This window comes from Schistocerca americana, chromosome 2 (assembly GCF_021461395.2).
Source record: "Schistocerca americana isolate TAMUIC-IGC-003095 chromosome 2, iqSchAmer2.1, whole genome shotgun sequence".
Classification (NCBI taxonomy): domain Eukaryota; kingdom Metazoa; phylum Arthropoda; class Insecta; order Orthoptera; family Acrididae; genus Schistocerca; species Schistocerca americana.
This window is the reverse complement of record NC_060120.1, coordinates 278,636,392-278,655,534: the sequence shown is the minus strand read 5'-3', so window position 1 is coordinate 278,655,534 and position 19,143 is coordinate 278,636,392. Positions and strand designations below refer to the sequence as shown.

At 40.6% G+C, this 19,143-nt stretch overlaps 1 long non-coding RNA gene across 2 annotated transcripts in view; it reads right to left on the bottom strand.

Moving 5' to 3' along the window:
- Positions 1-16,798: 16,798 nt before the first annotated feature.
- Positions 16,799-19,143, bottom strand: part of LOC124595501 — a 41,674-nt gene continuing 39,329 nt past the window's right edge. Inside the window, exon 3 of one of the 2 annotated variants that reach the window (XR_006978214.1) lies at positions 16,799-18,563. This is a non-coding gene — a long non-coding RNA (uncharacterized LOC124595501). The remainder of the gene's footprint in view (positions 18,564-19,143) is intronic. The other variant, XR_006978215.1, reaches the window with a different exon arrangement.

Genomic DNA, 19,143 nt, shown 5'->3' with positions numbered 1-19,143 from the left:
CCTCATAGGTCTATTGCAAGAGTATGAGCCATGAGGTACGGGATTGGGAGCAGGGGTTGTGTAAGGATGGATGAGTATACAGTGTAGATTTGGTGAATGGCAGAATACCACTGTGGGATGGGTGGGAAGGATAGCAGACAGGACATTTCTCATTTCAGGAGATGAGAGATAATCTATGCCCTGGTGGAGAACTTATTCAGTTAATCCAATTCTGGCTGGTAGTGAGTTATGAGGGGAATGCTGCTCTGTGGGACTTTGGGAGGTGGTGGGAGACTGGAGAGATACGGCACGGGAGATTTGTACAAGGTTGTGAGAATAATTATGGTCAGTGAGACTCTCGGTATATTTCGAGAGGGGCTGCTGGTCAATGCAGATGCGACGACAAGGATGGCTGAGCTTTATGGAAGGGACTTCTTGATATCGAACGAGCAGCTATTGAAGTGAAGGTATTGCTGGTGGTTAGTAGGTTTCATATGGATGGAGGTACTGATGTAGCCATCTTTGAGGTGAAGGTTAACATATAGGAAGGTGGCTTGTTGGGTTGAGTGGGACCAGGTGAAACAAATGGGGGAGAAGCTGTTTAGGTTCTGGAGGGATGTGGATAGGGTGTCCTCACCTTTGATCTGGATAGCAAAGATGTCATCAATGAATCTGAACCAGGTGAGGGGTTTAGGATTCTGGGTTGACTCCTCTAGATGGCCTGTGAATAGATTGGCATAGGATAGTGCCATGTGGGTGCCCATAGGCGTACCCCGGATTTGTTCGAAGGTAATGCTTTCAAAGGAGAAGTAATTGTGAGTGAGGATGTAGTTGGTCATGACTACTAGGATGGAGGTGGTTGGTTTGGAATCTGTCAGGCACAGTGAAAGGTAGTGTTCAATAGCGGTAAGACCTTGGGCATTAGGAATGTTAGTGTACAGGGAGGTGGTATCAATAGTGATGAGCAGGGCACTATGTGGTAAAGAGATAGGAGGAAATGTGGAGAGTTGATGGAGGAAATGGTTGGTTATCTTTTACATAAGAGGGTACGTTCTGGGTAATACGTTGAAGGTGTTGGTCTATGAGAGTAGCGATTCTCTCACTGGGGGCACAGTAACTGGTCACAAAGCGGCATCCTGGGTGGTTAGGTTTATGGACTGTGTGCATATGTGTGTATTGTTGATGGCCTTAATGGCAGAAAGCTTTAATTGTGAGTGTCTTTCTGTAGCGCCTATCTGTGACTCAGCATCTCCTTTATATGGTGAGTAGCGACTTTCCTTCTCATAATACTGTTACATTCCATCCTGGATTTTCCACTGTTTGAAAAGAAATTATTCAGATTGTTGAGGGAGATGACAATTGAATACTCATGGGGGACAGGAATTCAATAGCAGGAAAAGGAAGAAAAGGAAAAGTCGTATGTGAGTATGGACTGGGAAAAGGGATGAAAGAGGGAGCCACCTGGTTGAATTTTACACAGAGCATAATTTAATCACCACTAACACTTAGTTTAAGAATCCTGAAAGGAGGTTGTATACATTGAAGAGGCCTGGAGACACTGGAAGGTTTTAGAGAGCATTATATAATGGTAAGATCGAGATTAAGGAACCAGATTTTAAATTGTAAGACATTTCCAGGGGTAAATGTGGACTCTGACCACAATTTATTGGTTATGAACTGTAGACTAAAACAGAAGAAACTGCAAAAAGGCAGGAATTTAAGGAGATGGGACCTGGATGAACTGAAAGAACTAGAGGTTGCAGTGAGTTTCAGAGAGCATTAGGAAACAGTTGACAAGAACAGGGACAGAAATTCAGTCTAAGAAGAATGGATAGCTTTGAGAGATGAAGGCAGCAGAGGATCAAGTAGATAAAAAGATGAGGGCTAGTAGAAATCCCCTGGTAATAGAAGAGATACTGAATTTCATTGATGAAAGTAGAAAATATAAAAATGCAACAAATGAAGCAGGCGAAAGGGAATACAAACGTCTCAAAAATGAGAGTGACAGGAAGTGCAAAATGGCTAAGCAGGAATGGCTCGAGGACAAATGTAAGGCTGCAGAAGCAAATATCACTAGGGATAAGATAGATGCTGCCCACAGGAGACCTTTGGAGAAGAGAGAACCACCTGTATGAATATCACGAGCTCCGATGGAAAACCAGTCCCAAGCAAAGACGGGAAAGCAGGAAGGTGGAAATAGTATATAAAGGGAAGGGAGATGTACTTGAGGGTAGGATTACGGAAGCGGAAGAGGATGCAGATGAAGATGAGATGGGAGATATGATACTGCGTGAATAATTTGACAGAGCACTGAAAGAACAAAATCGAAACAATGCCCTGGGGGTGAATAACATTGCGTTATAACTACTAACAATCTTGGGAGAGCCAGCCATGACAACTCTTCCATCTGGTGAGCAAGATGTATGAGACAGATGAAGTATCCTCAACGTCAAGAAGAATATACCATTCCAAAGAAAGTAGGCTGCAAAATACTACCACGAATTCTTTTCAGACAAATGGAAAAAAGGGTAAAGCTGATCTCTGGGAAGATCAGTTTGTATTCCGTATAAATGTTGAAACACGCGATGCAATACTGACACTATAAATTTTCATAAAAGATAGATTAAGGAAAGGCAAACCTACATTCACAGCATTCACAGACCTAGAGAAAGCTTTTGACTACATTAATTGGAATATTCTCTTCTGAATTCTAAAGGAGGCAGGGATAAAATACAAGGAACAAAAGGCTTTTACAATTTGAACAGAAACCAGACAGCAGTTATAGGATTGAGGGGCACGTGGTTCAGAAGTGAGTGAGACAGGGTTGTAGCCTATCCCCAATGTTGTTCAATCTGTATACTGAGCAAGCAGTAAAGGAAACAAAAGAAAAATTTGGAGCAGGAATAAAATGCAGGGAGAAGAAATAAAAACAATGAGGTTTGCTGATGACACTGTAATTTTGTCAGGTACAGGAAAGGACGTGGAAGAGCAGCTGAATGGAATGGACAGCATCTCGAAAGGAGGATATAAGATGAACATCAACACGAGCGAAACAACGATAATGGAATCTCAAATTATATCAGGTGATGCTAAGTGAATCAGATTGGGAACTAGTAGAAGCAGTAGATGTTACTTGGGCAACAAAATACTGATGATCAAAGTAGAGAGGATATAAAATGTAGACTGGCAATGGCAAGAAAAGTGTTTCTGAAGAAGAGAAATTTGTTAACATCGAGTATAGATTGAAGTGTCAGGAAATCTTTTCAGAAAGTATTTGTATGGAGTGTAGCCTGTCTGGATGTGAAATGTGGACATTAAACAGTTTAGACAAGAGAATAGAACCTTTTAAAATTTGGTGCTAGAGAAGAATGAAGAAGATTAGATGGGTAGATGATGTAACTAATGAGGTGGTACTGAACAGAACTGGGGAGAAGGTGAATATGTGGCACAACTTGATTAGTAGAAGGGATCGTTGCTTAGGACACATTCCAAGGCATCGAGGGAACACCAATTTAGTACTTCAGGGAAATGTATAAAGTAAAAATCATAGAAGGAGAACAAAGAGATGAATACCGTAAGCAGATTCAGAAGGATGTAGGTTGCAACAGTCACTCTGAGATGAAGAGGCTTGCACAGGATAGAGTAGCACGGAGAGCTGCATCAAACCAGTTTTTGGACTGAAGACTACAACACAATCATTACTGTTATTATGTACCAGACCATAGGGTAATTGAAACTGAGTAAACTTTTCAAAAACCATGTTTTTCTTGCAATAAATTTTTGATAATGTTTTCTAACCTCACTGCAATATTTCTTATCAAACACTTAAGATCTGAATTAAATTGATCAGTAGTACTACTCTAGTGTAATACTGTGACTATTGTGAATTTTTAATTCTTATAAAAACAGTTTTTAAAACATTGAAGAAATGTTTGATCACTGTGTGTATCAGTACCATCTTGATGTAAGAGAGACAAGCAATGATCCAGGAATAGTTTAATATTCCATCAACATTGTAACATACTAAGTAAAGTTGTGGAAACATGCAAGAGTATGGGTATCTTGTCCGACTGATCAGACAATAAAACAGAATCAATTTGGAGAATTGTTGAGAGAGAATGACCACAGGAGATATGATTTCTGTTAAGGAGAATGAGGACATTTAAAAATAAAGTTAATGTTTAGCAGATATTTTTAATAATTATTTCTTGTGTGAGCAAATAGTTCAGAACAAAAAAGAATAGTATACCAATGAATTAAGATACAGAACATTTAGTAAAATAATTAATCTCTCTCTCACCTCATTCTGAAGTAAGGAGGATCATGACTAAAAATTCACATAGGGTAGCTATCTCCAATAAGAAACTAAAAGGTTGTAGCTCTATAATAATGTCTATAATGTTCTTTGTCACGTATATCACACATCATTAATTCGGGGGTTTTCCTCGATACCAATATGGCATTGTCAGGCCCCCTTGTAACAAATGTGACTCCAACACCAGTAACTACCAACCAGTGTACCTTCTTTGGCTCTTCTGTGGGTTATCAATGTATTGGTAGTTGATAATACAGGTTGTTCCACAAAAAATCGGTACGCCTCACATAACGGTTTATCATCTCTATAGTCCGTTCATCATAAGAATAAACCTGATGTAAGCAAACACAAACGCAATGGCTGTCAGAAGCCAGAGAGAGCGCGCACGCGCGCGCACACACACACACACACACACACACACACACACACACACACACACACACACACACTGGTGGTGTTACGCTCTTGGAAGTAGGTCATACTTGTGTATCGTATTATTACAAAGTTACGTTAAATGAAACTTTATAAGATATTCAAATGTATTAACAGCCATTAATGTTTTTCTTAAGCACGCTTTAGCTATGTAGTCTTTCTTTAAAAAATTGTTTACATTCACAGCCTCTGCACTGCTGTGCTCAGATGATCACACTGTTAATATGTAGTACGAAAATGGCTGAGGCTGCTGCTTCCTGTCCTGTCGTGAGACACGCATGTGGAGCACAGTTAAAAAGTGCCGAGAAATAGGTTGTTCTCAACATTTTTTGAATTTACAGAGTTAATCGGCTTTGAAGTTTTCCGAAGGACTTTATTAGATACAGTTGAGACATACAAGCACGCTGAATACATAGTGGAGACTGTAGGGTAATATATTCATAACCTACTGCTATTCCCTCTTCGCTGCCTCAGTCAAATGTTTTCCTCATTCAATCTGGAATACCTATATCTTAATTCTACAATTCATTATTATTTTTTATGATTAATGCACGTCACCTTGTTTTTAATTACATACTACACGCAAAATACCTGTTTTCATTTCATATATAAATTCTTAGTTATCAATATTTTATGAAAGACTTTTAATAAAGGTTTCTTAAATTAAGAAAACCTAAAAATTTAATGTTTGAGGCAAAAATGAAAAATCAAACACACTGTTTGGACAATGTCCATTGTTTTATACTACAGATTCAGGTAAGTGTCGTAGAAACATGAAAAACAATCATTTTCACAGCATCGAGCACACCATACAAATGTTTCACTTCTCCATTCACCACTGTACCATTACAATATGAACCCAACAGAACTGATTTGGAACCAAGTTAATGGATGTGGCCTGAGAAATAACAGGACTGTTAAGCTGCCAGACATATAGGAACTAATGCATGCAGTTTTTCCCATGTCACTGCTGAACCTGGCAGAATATAGAACGTCATGTCATAAAAGAAGAGGAGAAAAATGTGGTGCCTGGTTGGCATCATGGATTCAGTTGTTGATCGACTCGTTATCAACATAGCAGATGACAGTTCAAGAGCTGAAATGTATTTCTCGAATTCGAATAAGTAAGGAGCTAAGATATTACCAGATGACTGACTGTAATTAACACATTCAGTGGCTTCAGCATTCAACAGTACAGTGAAATCCCTGCAGTATGCTTTTGCGTAACACATAGATTGCTGAGAAAAATTAACCTGTGTATAAGTTAGAAATTTTCATCACTCTTGTTTGTAATTAGGATATCATGTCAGGTGAGAACGAGAGCATTTTATGCTTTCCACCTGGACACCTAAGAAGCACGCAGAAGTGCTGGAGTTTTGATGAATGTTATCCCATTCTCTTTAAAAATTAAATGACATTTGAAGCTATACTGTTTCTTAGCTCATCTTTTTTTTATGTCTAACTGCAACTGCTCACATCATTGCAGGTTAGTTGGACTGCTGGCTGGTCAGTTCTTTCCAAGATTACAGCTGTTGTCCCACATTATTGCTCAGTTTATGTGCGTGTAACACAGCATAAAACGTATCCTTATGATCGTACCTGACTGACTGGTCACAGCTTTGCTTCCGCTCCACGTGAAACGAAATCCAATGAGATTCAAGCAAACGCTGAAGAATACATGGTGTAATGTTTACATCAGGTTTACTCTTGCAATAAAGTATAGTCAAACTGCTTGTTAAGTGGCAATAGCAACTCTCAGTACGCAAGGCCATCACTTCTATCATCTGTCATAAAAAAGTAGATGCATGTTTCTTAACATTACCTTACGATTGAAGAAAATACATTTAAAAATGCTTAACAACAAAGCTGCTAATTACTTATTTGGCTGACTGGTTTCAGGCTTTGCCCATTTTCACAAATGACCTATTACAAAGAACAAAATTTGTTATGAGTGGATGCACTGAATGTGGATAATAAAGGTATCAGTAAAAGTGTGGTTCTTATGGTACTTACTTACCTGTTTTATATTTTGGATGTGTTTGGTGTGGACAGACCATTTAAGTCTTCATACTTAAATGTGGCTCAGGACTGTGTTTACACAATGGTAGTCACACATTACTCCATTATATTATGTATGAGCATAATATATTTTTCTTGGTTGTGGTACCCCCCATTATTCATCACGGTCTGATCCAAGTGACAATCATATTTTATATACAATGGAGAGTATTTTCTCACTGTAATGCACTGTGTGCCATCTGACATATTTTATAGGTGTTATTGTAAAGTTTACAAATGTGGATGGGAAGTATTTTATTATCATGTCTTTGTAACTATAATCTCTGATACACCCATCGTGAGACTGTTCCATCACATCACAGTTTTACAATAACTTGTTTCCATTTCATTTTCAGCACAACTTAACAGGAAACACATTTCATTTGTATTTCAGTGGAACCTATGTACGATAGTACTGTTATACTTGTCAGAGAATAGTTTTCATTTATTTGGTGAGTGGTTAAGGTGGGATGGATAGGTTTATCATATCAGGAGCTCCAACGTTTGGTGAGTTATAGAGCCCCTTTGGAAGATTCAGGGCTGGAAAGGAAGTCAATGTGTACTTGACATCTGCCATCGGACCTTATCTGAGACTGGGAGACATCTTTGCCTGGCTATCTATCGTGCAGGGTGCAGTTGTGGCACAGTGGGGTGTAGGATGGGGACCTGTGATGACCATTGATTCTGCACAACTATTCTATTAGCAACCAAAAGGAAGTAACTTTCAAATGGGAACCACAAACGTTTGATGACAAGTCAACCAAATCCTTCAGTGAGAAACATTCTGGTGTGTCACACACAACATTAGTGACAGTATGTGTGTCATATGATAGGACTCTCTTATTGACACATCTCATTTGTCAACTGTTTCATGAGTTAGACATGCCTACTTACCTGATATAGGTGTTCGTATGAATGTGATCACTCCCAAAGAAATGATGAAAACGTAATAGTTTGTCACATAAACTGCAGCAAATGAATGCACCAGTTTCACAATCACACAGTTTCTCTGTGTTCTACCAAAACATATGTTTTCGAAGTTTTTTAAGTTGTGCTCAGTTTTGGAAGTCTTGACTCTTGAATTCCTTTGTTGTAACACAGTTCGCACTCATTTATTTGTTGTTTTCCTCTCTATGAGATGTCCATGGTCACTTTGCTTTTTTTACAGTTCAGCACACTCTTTCGTTTTCATGCTTGATGCTTGAGCTGTACCCAGTTTTTGATGGTCTATCCACTGGGTCATCTTACCACTAAATCTGGGGGAGGGGGGGAGGTGCGCAATGGGGAGTTTTCCTTGCTAAAGATACAGCCGAGAACCTGAGACAGTTCTGGTCCTATAGAAAACTGCTAAGCGGATCTAAGGCTTCCATCCAATCACTCATTGACCAATGTGATGTGGCAGTGGAAGACTGCAAGAGGATAACCAAAATTTTAAATATCACGTTTAAGAAATTGTTCATTCAGGAGACTGCGCAAACATACCAGTGTCTGACCATCACACAGAGAACCTTATGAAAAACGTAGTAATAAGATTCCCTGGCGTGGAAGCAAAAACAAATAAGTTGTCAGATCCAGATGGAATCCCAATTCAATTTTAGAATGAATACTCTACAACGCTGGCTCCTTACTTAGCTGCATTTACTGTAAATCTCTCACCCAGCCCAAGTCCCAGGCGACAGCAAAAACGTGGAAGTGACATAAGTATGAAAGAACAGACCCTCAAAACTGCAGACCAATATGTTTAACACTGGTTTGCTGCAGAATATTAGAACACGAGTGTGAATATAATAAATTTCCTTTGGACCAAAAAGCTTATGTCCATGACTCAGCACGGTCTTAGAAGTCGTCGTTCATGCAAAACTCAGCTTGCCCTTTTCTCATGATATACTGCAAACTATGGATGAAGGAATGTGCAGAGCAACATGAAATGGCATGAGCACGTGAGGATGGCAGTAAGTAAGGTGGATGCTCTACTTCAGTTTATTACGTCAATTCAGAGATGGGCTGCTAGATTTGTTACTGAAGATTTAAACAGATGCTATGGGAATTCAACTGGGAATCCCTGGAGGGAAGATGAAGTCCTTGCCTAGGAACACTATTGGGAAAATTTAGAGAACTGCCATTTGATTGCAGAACAATTCTACAGCAGTCAACATACATTTTGTTCAAGGACGAAGAAGATACAAGAAACTGGGCTCATGTGGAGGGTTATAGATAGTCTTGTCCCTTGGTGTATTTGTGAGTGAAAAGGAAAAGGAAATGACTAGTACTGGTGCATGTTACCCTCTGCCAAGCACAATATGCTGGCTTGCAGAGTACATATGTGGATATGTTTTTGGGTCCAAACATATTTTTGAAATTACTTAAAAGTCTTAAAAGTTTAGAGCTAATAAGGATGTTTTAGGAGAAGATGACATGGGTAGGTCGAGTGCAGACTTCTGCTGCAAGCAAACCATCAATGCATCTGCATTACATGAGAAAGTGAAACATGTACAGGGAACTAATAGGGAAGCAATGGAGCTTTATTACTGCAGCTCATGGATTTGAGAAACCCAAAAGGTCCATTACCAGCAATGCCACTCATGCAACACAGGATACCAACAGGGAATAATGCTCCAGTGTATATCAAATTCCAGAGTGTATGCACTCAATAATGGAAGAATTGACCGACCAGCAGCTAGATTGAGTATACTGACAGTCCCTGGGGGAACACTCATAATCTTGGTCCTAAAAAAGTCACCAGACGGCATTAAAACGAAATTCTGATTTTACTGTGATCACTGATACCTCAACACACAAACAATCACTGATGTACATCCGATACCAAACATTATAGTGGCTCTTGATGACTTAGGTCAGTATAACCATTTCTCCACTATGGATTTAAACAGCATATAGCAACTGGAATTAGCACCAGAGGCTCGACAAAAACAGCTTTCTCCGTTTCTGGGGGGAGGGGTCACTTCTAACATTGTCAAATGCCATTCAGACTCAAGAATGCATACACCAACTTTCTGAGACTGCTGATACCAAACAAATATATAAATTATCCCATCATCATCACTGTGTTTAAAAAGGATATGGAGGAGCAAGTATGACAGTTGGAGGAGACATTCAGAAGACTGAATATCACGACTAATACTAAGCATTGATACACATTTTGCACTGATGGAATAAATTAGCTGGGCATGTAATTAGCAAGGAAGATCCACGCTTGGTCTCAGCCATCCAGAATTTTTCACCATTGAAGGCAGTTACACGGTCCCAAAGTTTTGCCGATCTCTGTAATTAGTGTTTGATATGTTAAAGTGAGCATTGACACTGGATCCAGTTTTGTGGTGCAAGTAATATGGCTCTTGGATGTCCCCAGAACAGAACGTAAGTGGTAAAGAGCATCTTTCATGATATGCATTCTGACAGCTGAATAAAGCAGAGGAAATTTAACCCACATCTGAGGAGGAAAGGTTAGCAGTAGTCTACGGTATCACTTCCATTGTTATTTATATGTTCGAAAGTTTAAAACAGTAATGGATCACATTGTTCTCAAATGGTTATTAGGATAGAAGGATGCTTGCAGCAGATTAACAAGATGGGCCTTTTGAATGAATTTGCTTACAAGATAATATACAAGCCAGATAAAACACATAACACCAACAGTTTGTGGAGGAAAATTGCAGTTCTGCAAGCACCACTGCAGGAGTGTTGCTGAATGGTGAAAGGCTGAAGCTGCTGACTGTCAAGAATTCAAGTTGCAACCTTTGCTTCTGACACACAACGGTTTGCTGTGCAGAACAACAAAGTGCGGACTACGAATGTTAGTACTGGCAGCTTTCCAGAACAAAGTTTTGAAACAAGCACTTTATCATATGTTGTCAGGACATGGTGTGGGAAGAGCAACTGATAGATGACTTACCGAAAAAATTTGCAGGAGGACTAGAAAACGAGATGTCAAGCAATATTTCAGAAACTGAATACCTCGTGTGCAAGCTGATCTTAACCACCAACTGATTCCTGCAGTCATGCAAATTGGGATGTGTATTTAAATTTCGTGAATGCTGCATACAGTTCTAAACAAAGTTCATACATCTGCTGGTCTTTCACAATGCAATGTAATATATGGAAGAAAAACGACTTTTTTGAAATTATTAAGTCGAAGTTTAGATTCAATGTCAAATAAGTAAAGAAGTTTACTAAGAAATTACGAGACGTATGGTAACAAATAAAACTACAAAAGCCTTAGAACAACAACAGCACATAGCACAATGCAGGGTTGGCCAAGGGTTATTAGTAATGGATCCATATACAATGAAAGGCAAAACAAAGAAATTCTTGACCCGACACCATCCATCATAAATGGTGGAAATGACTTCACCTGTCAATGTTAAAATAGAAATGCCCACAAAAACTTCAATTAATCACGAGGGACTTATTACAGCTTTTAAGGCAGCTGTCAACCCATTACCACAGATGCTAGTGGCATAGTGCAAAACCTTGTGGAATACAGAAGAAACAGATTGCTTGTGACCAGTATATGTCTCAAATTCCTTAAGCCACATATGAAGTCTTCACGGGTTGTCAGTCGAGTAGCATCGTCGTCTCGTAGCAACGTTTCGATGGAATGCGTCTCCATCAGCTTCAGGCAAAGTGTCGGGATATCATCGGTCGCGGGCTTATTCTCTGCTGGACCGCTCTCCGCTTCCCGTGGCCGGCCAAACAAGCTCCCGCAGAATTGCCCGATGTGCCTGGATCAGCCGATGGTGGGGGGGTATGCGTGTGCGGGGTTCAAGTCCCCCGTAACACCGGCCGATCCAGGCACATCGGGCGATTCCGCGGGCGCGTGATTGGCCGGCCGCGGGAAGCGGTCCAGCAGAGATATAAGCCTGCGACCGACGATATACCGACACTTCGCCTGAAGATGATGGAGATGCATTCCATCAAAACGTTGCTAAGAGAGGACGATGCTACTCAGCTGACAACCCGTGAAGGCTTCATATATGAAATTCACCGAGAAAGCCTGCACTTGCATATCCTTAAGTCACGTCAATAGATAAGATCCGAGATTGTTATTCGCCCATATTACATAGTTTGTCCTTGTATAGATTATTAGGAAGTCATCCAGTTTTATTTTGTACTATTTGTAATATGTTTTAAAGTATTTGTTTATTTTTCATTATTGAGGGGTTGATACAGTGCTGTTTCATATATATTGGGGTTGTACAGTTCTGCATAAGTAATCTGGCCTTCTGAAGGGAGATCATGGTCATGTTGATGCTGCACCTTGCCAGAAGGGGAGTACTAACTGTTACAGGCACAACCTCTTCAAGTCTAGAGTCCTGTTTTCCCCAGGCAGCCCGACGTCCTGCTGACAAACCACTGATGCATGCTTTAACGTCCTTCCAATGCAAGGGAGATTACGAATGAAGTGCGTAGACTGCCAGATGCATTATGGGAGTTGCATCAAGATGCACAGAAAGAAACATATTCAACTGCAGTACAATCAGAATACCCTCATCTGAAAAACCAAGAGAACAAATTAGACAGGCAATGGACCTGGTACCGTGAACCTTGGTACATAAGAGGAGGGGTTGGTTAAATGCTGGTGGGAAACTAATAGAAACAGGTTCTGGCTCAGCCAACAGTGAAGACATCCAGAATCTGAACAACACGATGGGATGAATACAAGTACGGAGGCCCCTAGATCAAGAACGGAATCATGTCACCACTCAGTTGTCAAACCTAGAACAGCATAGGCTAGACCACGGGTTCCCAACAAAATTTTGTTGAGGACCCCCCCCCCCCCCCCCCCCCCCACCGAGTGTGATTGGTACCTTGTCATATCACAGTATCAAGTACCTAAAAGAGCCAAATTAAGAGTCTTTTTATATGTTTTCTATTTTTGGTACTTAAAAAAAAAAGACATATTCATTATTGAAAAAATATTGAACTTAAAAGTTTTTCAATTTAGCCATCATTGTTATTGTTAAATTTTTGATTATTGCTCAAAATCTTTGCCTTCAAATCTGGGTGATTAGCAAAACAAACTCCTTAAAAAGAAATAGTGTGTGCTAGTGTCGGTTGGCTCTAGGAAGATACTAGACGCAGCAGTTAGCGTTAGCTAAAGCTCTGCTCATGCAGGAAGTGGCCAAAACAAAAAATCTGTTATCATATGAAATATATTTAATATATTTTTTATTCTTATAGCATCTTGTGGACCCCTCTGGCATAGCTCACGGACCCCTGGGGGTCCGTGGACCACTTGTTGGGAACTACTGGGCTAGACAATACCAGCATAGTGCGACAACCGATTGCCGATTGGTGCAGAATAAGAGATACTGCGGAGGCCTTGAACAGTGACTCACAGACAGTGCAAAATTGACTGACTGCATTGGACAGTAGAGTGGGCACAGCTAGGCTGCTATGTGCACTGAGAGTCTGAATGATGCAATGACGGGAGTAGCTACACTACAAAAATCAGTGTATCACACCATCCACGGACAGTTAAGTTCTACTTTAATTTAATGCCACCACAGCAATTCCTAACTGGCGTACGCAAAGCACAAAAAGACTATACAGCAGAATTACAGCACATACTAGACTCAACAGAATTTTTTAATGTGTGTTCTATGTTTATACAGTAGACATATTCCACAATGTTTATTGTAAAAATGACCTACGGAAAACAATTAACTAGCAAAGTATTTTCTTACTAAGTTTCTCTCTAGAAGCAATAAAGTTCTAATCAAATTGGGTAACAGGTAGACTAATTTGATACAATGTGAACGTCTACTTCATGTTTCTGGTATTCTGTGGCGAAAGGGGCATTGATGGCAAATTTAATTGAGAGCAGCTTCAGTTTAGATGTCATGGAATCTGGCACTCTCTGTAATAAAGACAGTGTGACAATGAAACTCAAGACTGTGCAGGCACAGATATAATTAATACACAATTACGTCTTTGCCGCTGATCAACGTATCTGACACCTCACATGTGCAGTAGCGCAGTCTGTGAGTTTAAAAAGGATTGAGTGAGTACTGGAGCTTCTGTCTTTTGGCCCACTCTGAAGATGGCTGAGTGACATACAGCTGAAATATTAGAAGCTGACTTGATGTAGCTGCACACCCACAATTTAATCGAACTAGGCTTGACTGGTTTGCAGGTTCAAAGGTAGGCTGCAGTCATTATGCAGAGATGAAGAGCTATGTACAATGTAGACTTGTTAGGAAAGCTGCATCAAACCAGTCTTCACACTCTAAGAAAACATTTACTATTCCTCCACAGTTACAAGAAACTTTGACAACCACATAAGGGGTATCAGTACATGCGAACAGCAACTATATCTCTGATTGAAACACCAGGGCAATAGCAGAAGTTAGGAACTGGCACACATTCAGTCTGTAGAATTGGCAGAAATTCCAACTGCCACATTGTCTTATGATCTGGTGAAGCAGTCACACTTGCTTCTCTGGTGGTCCATGGCAAAGTTATCACAAATTCTTTAATTTTCATTGCACAAAAATGAATGCTGTCTGGTGGCACAGAGGGCATGACATGATAAAGAAAGCATGCAAATGCAGACTAATGGGGAATAAGTCTAGCAGTAATATGGTCAAGCAATGGAGGTATCTGCTGACATAGCAACTTTGACAACGGCAGACTGTTATGGCCCACGGCCTGGGAACAAGCGTCTCTAACAGCATTCACATGCTACTGTTGTGAACATCTAGAGAAAGATGTTGAACATGCAACACACCATGACATGTTTGTGGGGGACATTTACTTGGCTTTCCGTGGGACCTGTGGTAGTGATCGAAGGCACCAAACCAGCTGTGGACTAAACGAACTGTACTGTGGACCATCTGCTTCCCCTCATGCAGCTTGTCATGGTCTAGAAGGCCAGAAACGTGCTCCAGTGGTTTGAGGAGTGCGATAGCTAACTTGCATTGTCTTGTCCACCAAAATCACAAAATCTAAACAGGATGGAACACATCTGAGACGCTATTGGGCACCAGCTATGCACACACAATTCACCGGCTTGCAATTTACTGGAATTAGATGACAAGTGTGGACATCTACTGGCATCATAGATCTAGGAAGACTTGACGAAACCTTGCCACGCTCGTAACATTTAGCTTACCAAGGTGAGCAGAGAAAGTCAGTAAATGTGAGTTAAAATAAATTGCATGGCCAACTTTTCTAACTGATTCCAAGAATTCATGAACTACCAAATTAAATAAGTGTTGCATTCAAAAACAAAATGCCATGTGGAAGCTGACACAGAAACTGTGCAGAGTCACACATGAAAAATGTTGGGAATAGATTTTACTTGGGGAAATCTTCACATGTGCCTTGAGGAAAAATTTATGCACGCTGCTTTGAAAATGTTATCTTTTAAGATGTCAACCGAACCAGCATTCATCCCGTGGTTATTGGTGCATTTATATCAGTGCTAAATGTATGCTGTACTGTGAAAAGAACAGACTTCAGCATGACGACATTAGCTGAGCAGTGGCTATAAATAGTGGCAATTAATGCAGTATGTCACGAGCATTTCTAAGAAAGTTCTGGAAAACTACCTGTGATTTTGATTTTACTGTATCTTTTGTATAACAAAAGGGGCAAGAAGAATTGCTCCACAATGGGTGCCAAAATGTAGCAGTCCAAAAGGTAGCTGTCGAAAAACCAGTGTGGAACCTGAGCAGTTCTTGCTTCTCAGAGAGGGTTCGAGTCTTCCTGTGGGCATGGTAAGGTCCGTAGATGGTTTGGGTGACAAGTGTGGCATATGGGGAGCGTGGACAGACAAGTGTGGCATATGGGAAGTGTGGACATACAAGTGTGGCATGTGGGAAGTGTGGACAGACAAGTGTGGCATGTGGGAAGCAGCAGCAGACCAGTGGTGGACATATACACAGCCCTATATCTATCATCCAATGAGATACCTCCAAAGACACGAACATATCTTTAAGTATTCCATCTGGCTCATACATTTATCAAATGCACTTTCGTTCTTCACGTAGTATTTTACACTGAGCAGCTGGTATAGTCACAACCAGTGGTACAGGCAGGTAAGCTGCTTACACAGGGAGTGCTGTCATGGTGTGCTGACTGACAGTGTCGATACTGCATGTGGCGACGGCTGGTGTGGCAGTAGATCACGGTGATGCCCAGAATGTAACAGAATTGCTGGCTGGGTTGGTGGTGGCGAGTGATCCTGAAGTGATGTTGCTGGAGCAGTGTTGGCCACCAGGCCAGAGGTACCTCCTCTGTGGGGCAGGGGCAGCAAATTACAGCAATGGCACTGACTTGACACTGACTAGACATCACTGCCCAGCTGGCTGAATGATGATGGCCTGTACAGCTGTGGTTAAACACTGCTTACATGTGACAAGTTGCAGAAGGTGTAATGATGTGACTGTGTGCCATGCCGAATTACCTGGGATGAAGGCAATGACTACCTGTTGAAATTAGCAGTGGATCGAACTGCAGTTCTTCCTGGTTACTGGCCTGGTTTCACCACATGAATGGCATTGCTGTGGAATCTATAGAAACCCACTCAGCTCAAGGGTCGCTGACTGGTGCCTGGGCGACTGCTGTACATGGCCTTGTAGCAGTTCAAGGTTCTGACTTATGCTTCAAGTTCTTCTAGAGTTTTATCCCATTACAATACCAAATTCAACACCTGGTGAGGCCAGATATTTCAAACTCATGTTACATAATTTTAGGGAAAATGCATGCAAGACACTTTAATTTTAGACCAATTATTCTACCTGAATCATTATCTATAACTAAAATTTATTGGTAATACGACAAATATGAGATCACTCCACGAGAAAAACTTAACTATTTAAAAGACGTCAATCAAATTTTTTGCTGACTGTTTCGTTGGTGATGTTAGTAAAGTTTTGTTATTGAAGACTGGATACAAAAATATATTTGTACTTTTGCTCCTACCATGAAGTAATGATGGAAATAATGAGTTATTAATGAGCAAGTTCTAGGATAAAACAAAAACATTGATTGGAACAGGTTGCAAGTTTTTCCATCGGTTTATTTCTTTTACAAAATAAATACAGGGTTTAATCAGTAAGAAGCAGAACTGAATTAATTTAATTTTTTTTTTACTGAATTACCTGGTACTAATCCTTAGAATTCCTCGAAGTAGCACCCTTGTACTTCGACAAAGCGTGTGACGCGATTCCCACTGCACGTATGCCTTCTGGAACTTGCTTTCCATGATCCTCTTTAGGGACACTGTCACAGCATTTTGGACACCTTCTACAGAGCCGAATTGGTATCCACTGAGGTTCCATTGGAGAGGAAGAAGACCTGGACTAAGGAGGGTGAGGCAATGTGGCAACCCTGTGCTTGGCCACGTGTTCCAACATTCGCAGCATGCTGTGACATGGCATGTTATCTTGGTGCAGCTTCTAACAAGCAGCAGTCTGGCCACACTCTGAGGACAAATTTGCACAACCTTTTAAGCACTTCCACATAACATTTAGCATTCACACAGCTCCCAGTGAACCACTCCCCAACAGCAAAAAAATTGGCAATGTGCCACTCAGCACTCTGGTGTTTGGTCTCTGGGTTGTACTCAAAACACCGCAATTCGTCACTGGTAATCAAATTGTGAAGAAAATTTGGGGTTTTTCAGTATTTCCTGGGAAATTTGCACACAATTCAGCTTTTGTTTGTCACTCAGGATTTTAGGCACAAACTTGGCACACAGCTTTCACATGGCCAAATCCTCGGTAACAATTTTTTGTATGGCACCTTACAACATCCCCAACGCATCACCATCAGATGAATGTTTAAGCGCCCGCCAGAGTCCAGGAGCACCTTCACTTTGGCCACATTTTCATCAATCCTTGTAAGATGATGGGGGACCGGCGTGCTGGTCATCTTCAACGAGCTCCCACCCCTCTAGAAACAGCTTGTGCCACTAACAGTGTTGAGCAGTTCAGGGCAATATCCCTGTAGGCGTCCTTAATCATTCCAAGAGTCTCCATTGTGGTTTTCCCGAGTTTCACCCAGATTTTTCTCCATCTCTAAACGCGACCACACTATGGATCGGAGGACCAGAAAAACCGATGTGCTCCTCACCGTTTTCCTGCACGCAACTGGAAAAAAATATCCGGAAGGTTCCTAACTATGACGCCCAGACGGTCCAATCCCCTCCACTGCTCTGTTCGCGCTACAGAAATTCAGTCCTACTACTAATTGATCGTACCCTGTATGTACTTCCTTTTAATGTTTTGACAGAGTTTAATAACCAATACTGCATGCTCTCAAGACACAAAAGGAACTTCATTATAAACTTATACACTACTGCCATGCTCTGGTACATTGTAATAGGAGTGGCATCATGTATTACAATATAAAGGCTTTGTGTGAATCCATCTATTCTCCCAAATCACTGAATTACATTATAAAAACTATGTGTGTGTTTGTGTGTCCATATCCTCCCAAATCACAACAATCCAAATCCCTTCTATCACTTCCTGTGCCCCACATGCAACACAATCTATTCATTTCAGCAATGTCAGTATTTTGTTTTTCCTACTTTGATACCTGAACTGATCAACTTTCTTTGCTTTTTTCTTAACACCTTTTTTTTTTTATACTGCTATCACAGCATTTTCCAACTCACTGCTAAGAATGTCAGCTCAGCTGAGTGTACTAACTGTAATCAGGAGAGCACAACAAACTAATTCTGTGAATTAACCAGACTGAGTTTAATATGATGTGACCAATAACAATTGCAGGGAAAGAAAGCTGCTTCCTGTTAGAAATAAATTATGGATAAGAATACAAGTGTAAAGTGTGAATTATCATGATTATAATATATTATATATTACAATAAAGTTTTACTTTAAACAATGGACAGTCCAGGTTGGAATATCACCAATACAGGGTGGCCCAAAAAGGATGGTCACATTTTAAATAACTATAACTCCATCAGTTTTACAAATTAATTTTATTCAATTACGTAACTAAATGCTCCCAGGCACCCAATTACAAGAACTAACCACAAAAAATCATGTACGGAAAATGACTTCCGGAAGATGGTGTCCTTCCTCGGTGATGCATTCCACAAGTCTTTCCTCGAAATTTTCCATCACTTTCACTACTGTTTCTTCTTGAATTGCCATAATTTCCGCACTGATTGCCTCCTTTAGATCAATTAAGTTTCGGGGCTTCTTTACGTAGACTTTTGACTTTAGGTATCCCCAAAGAAAAAAAATCACAGGCTGAGAGGTCAGGTGATCTCGCGGGCCAGTGGACATCTCCAAAACGCGAGATGATGTGGTGGGGGAACATCCGCCTTAAAACACACATGGAGTCATTGGCTGTGTGGGCCG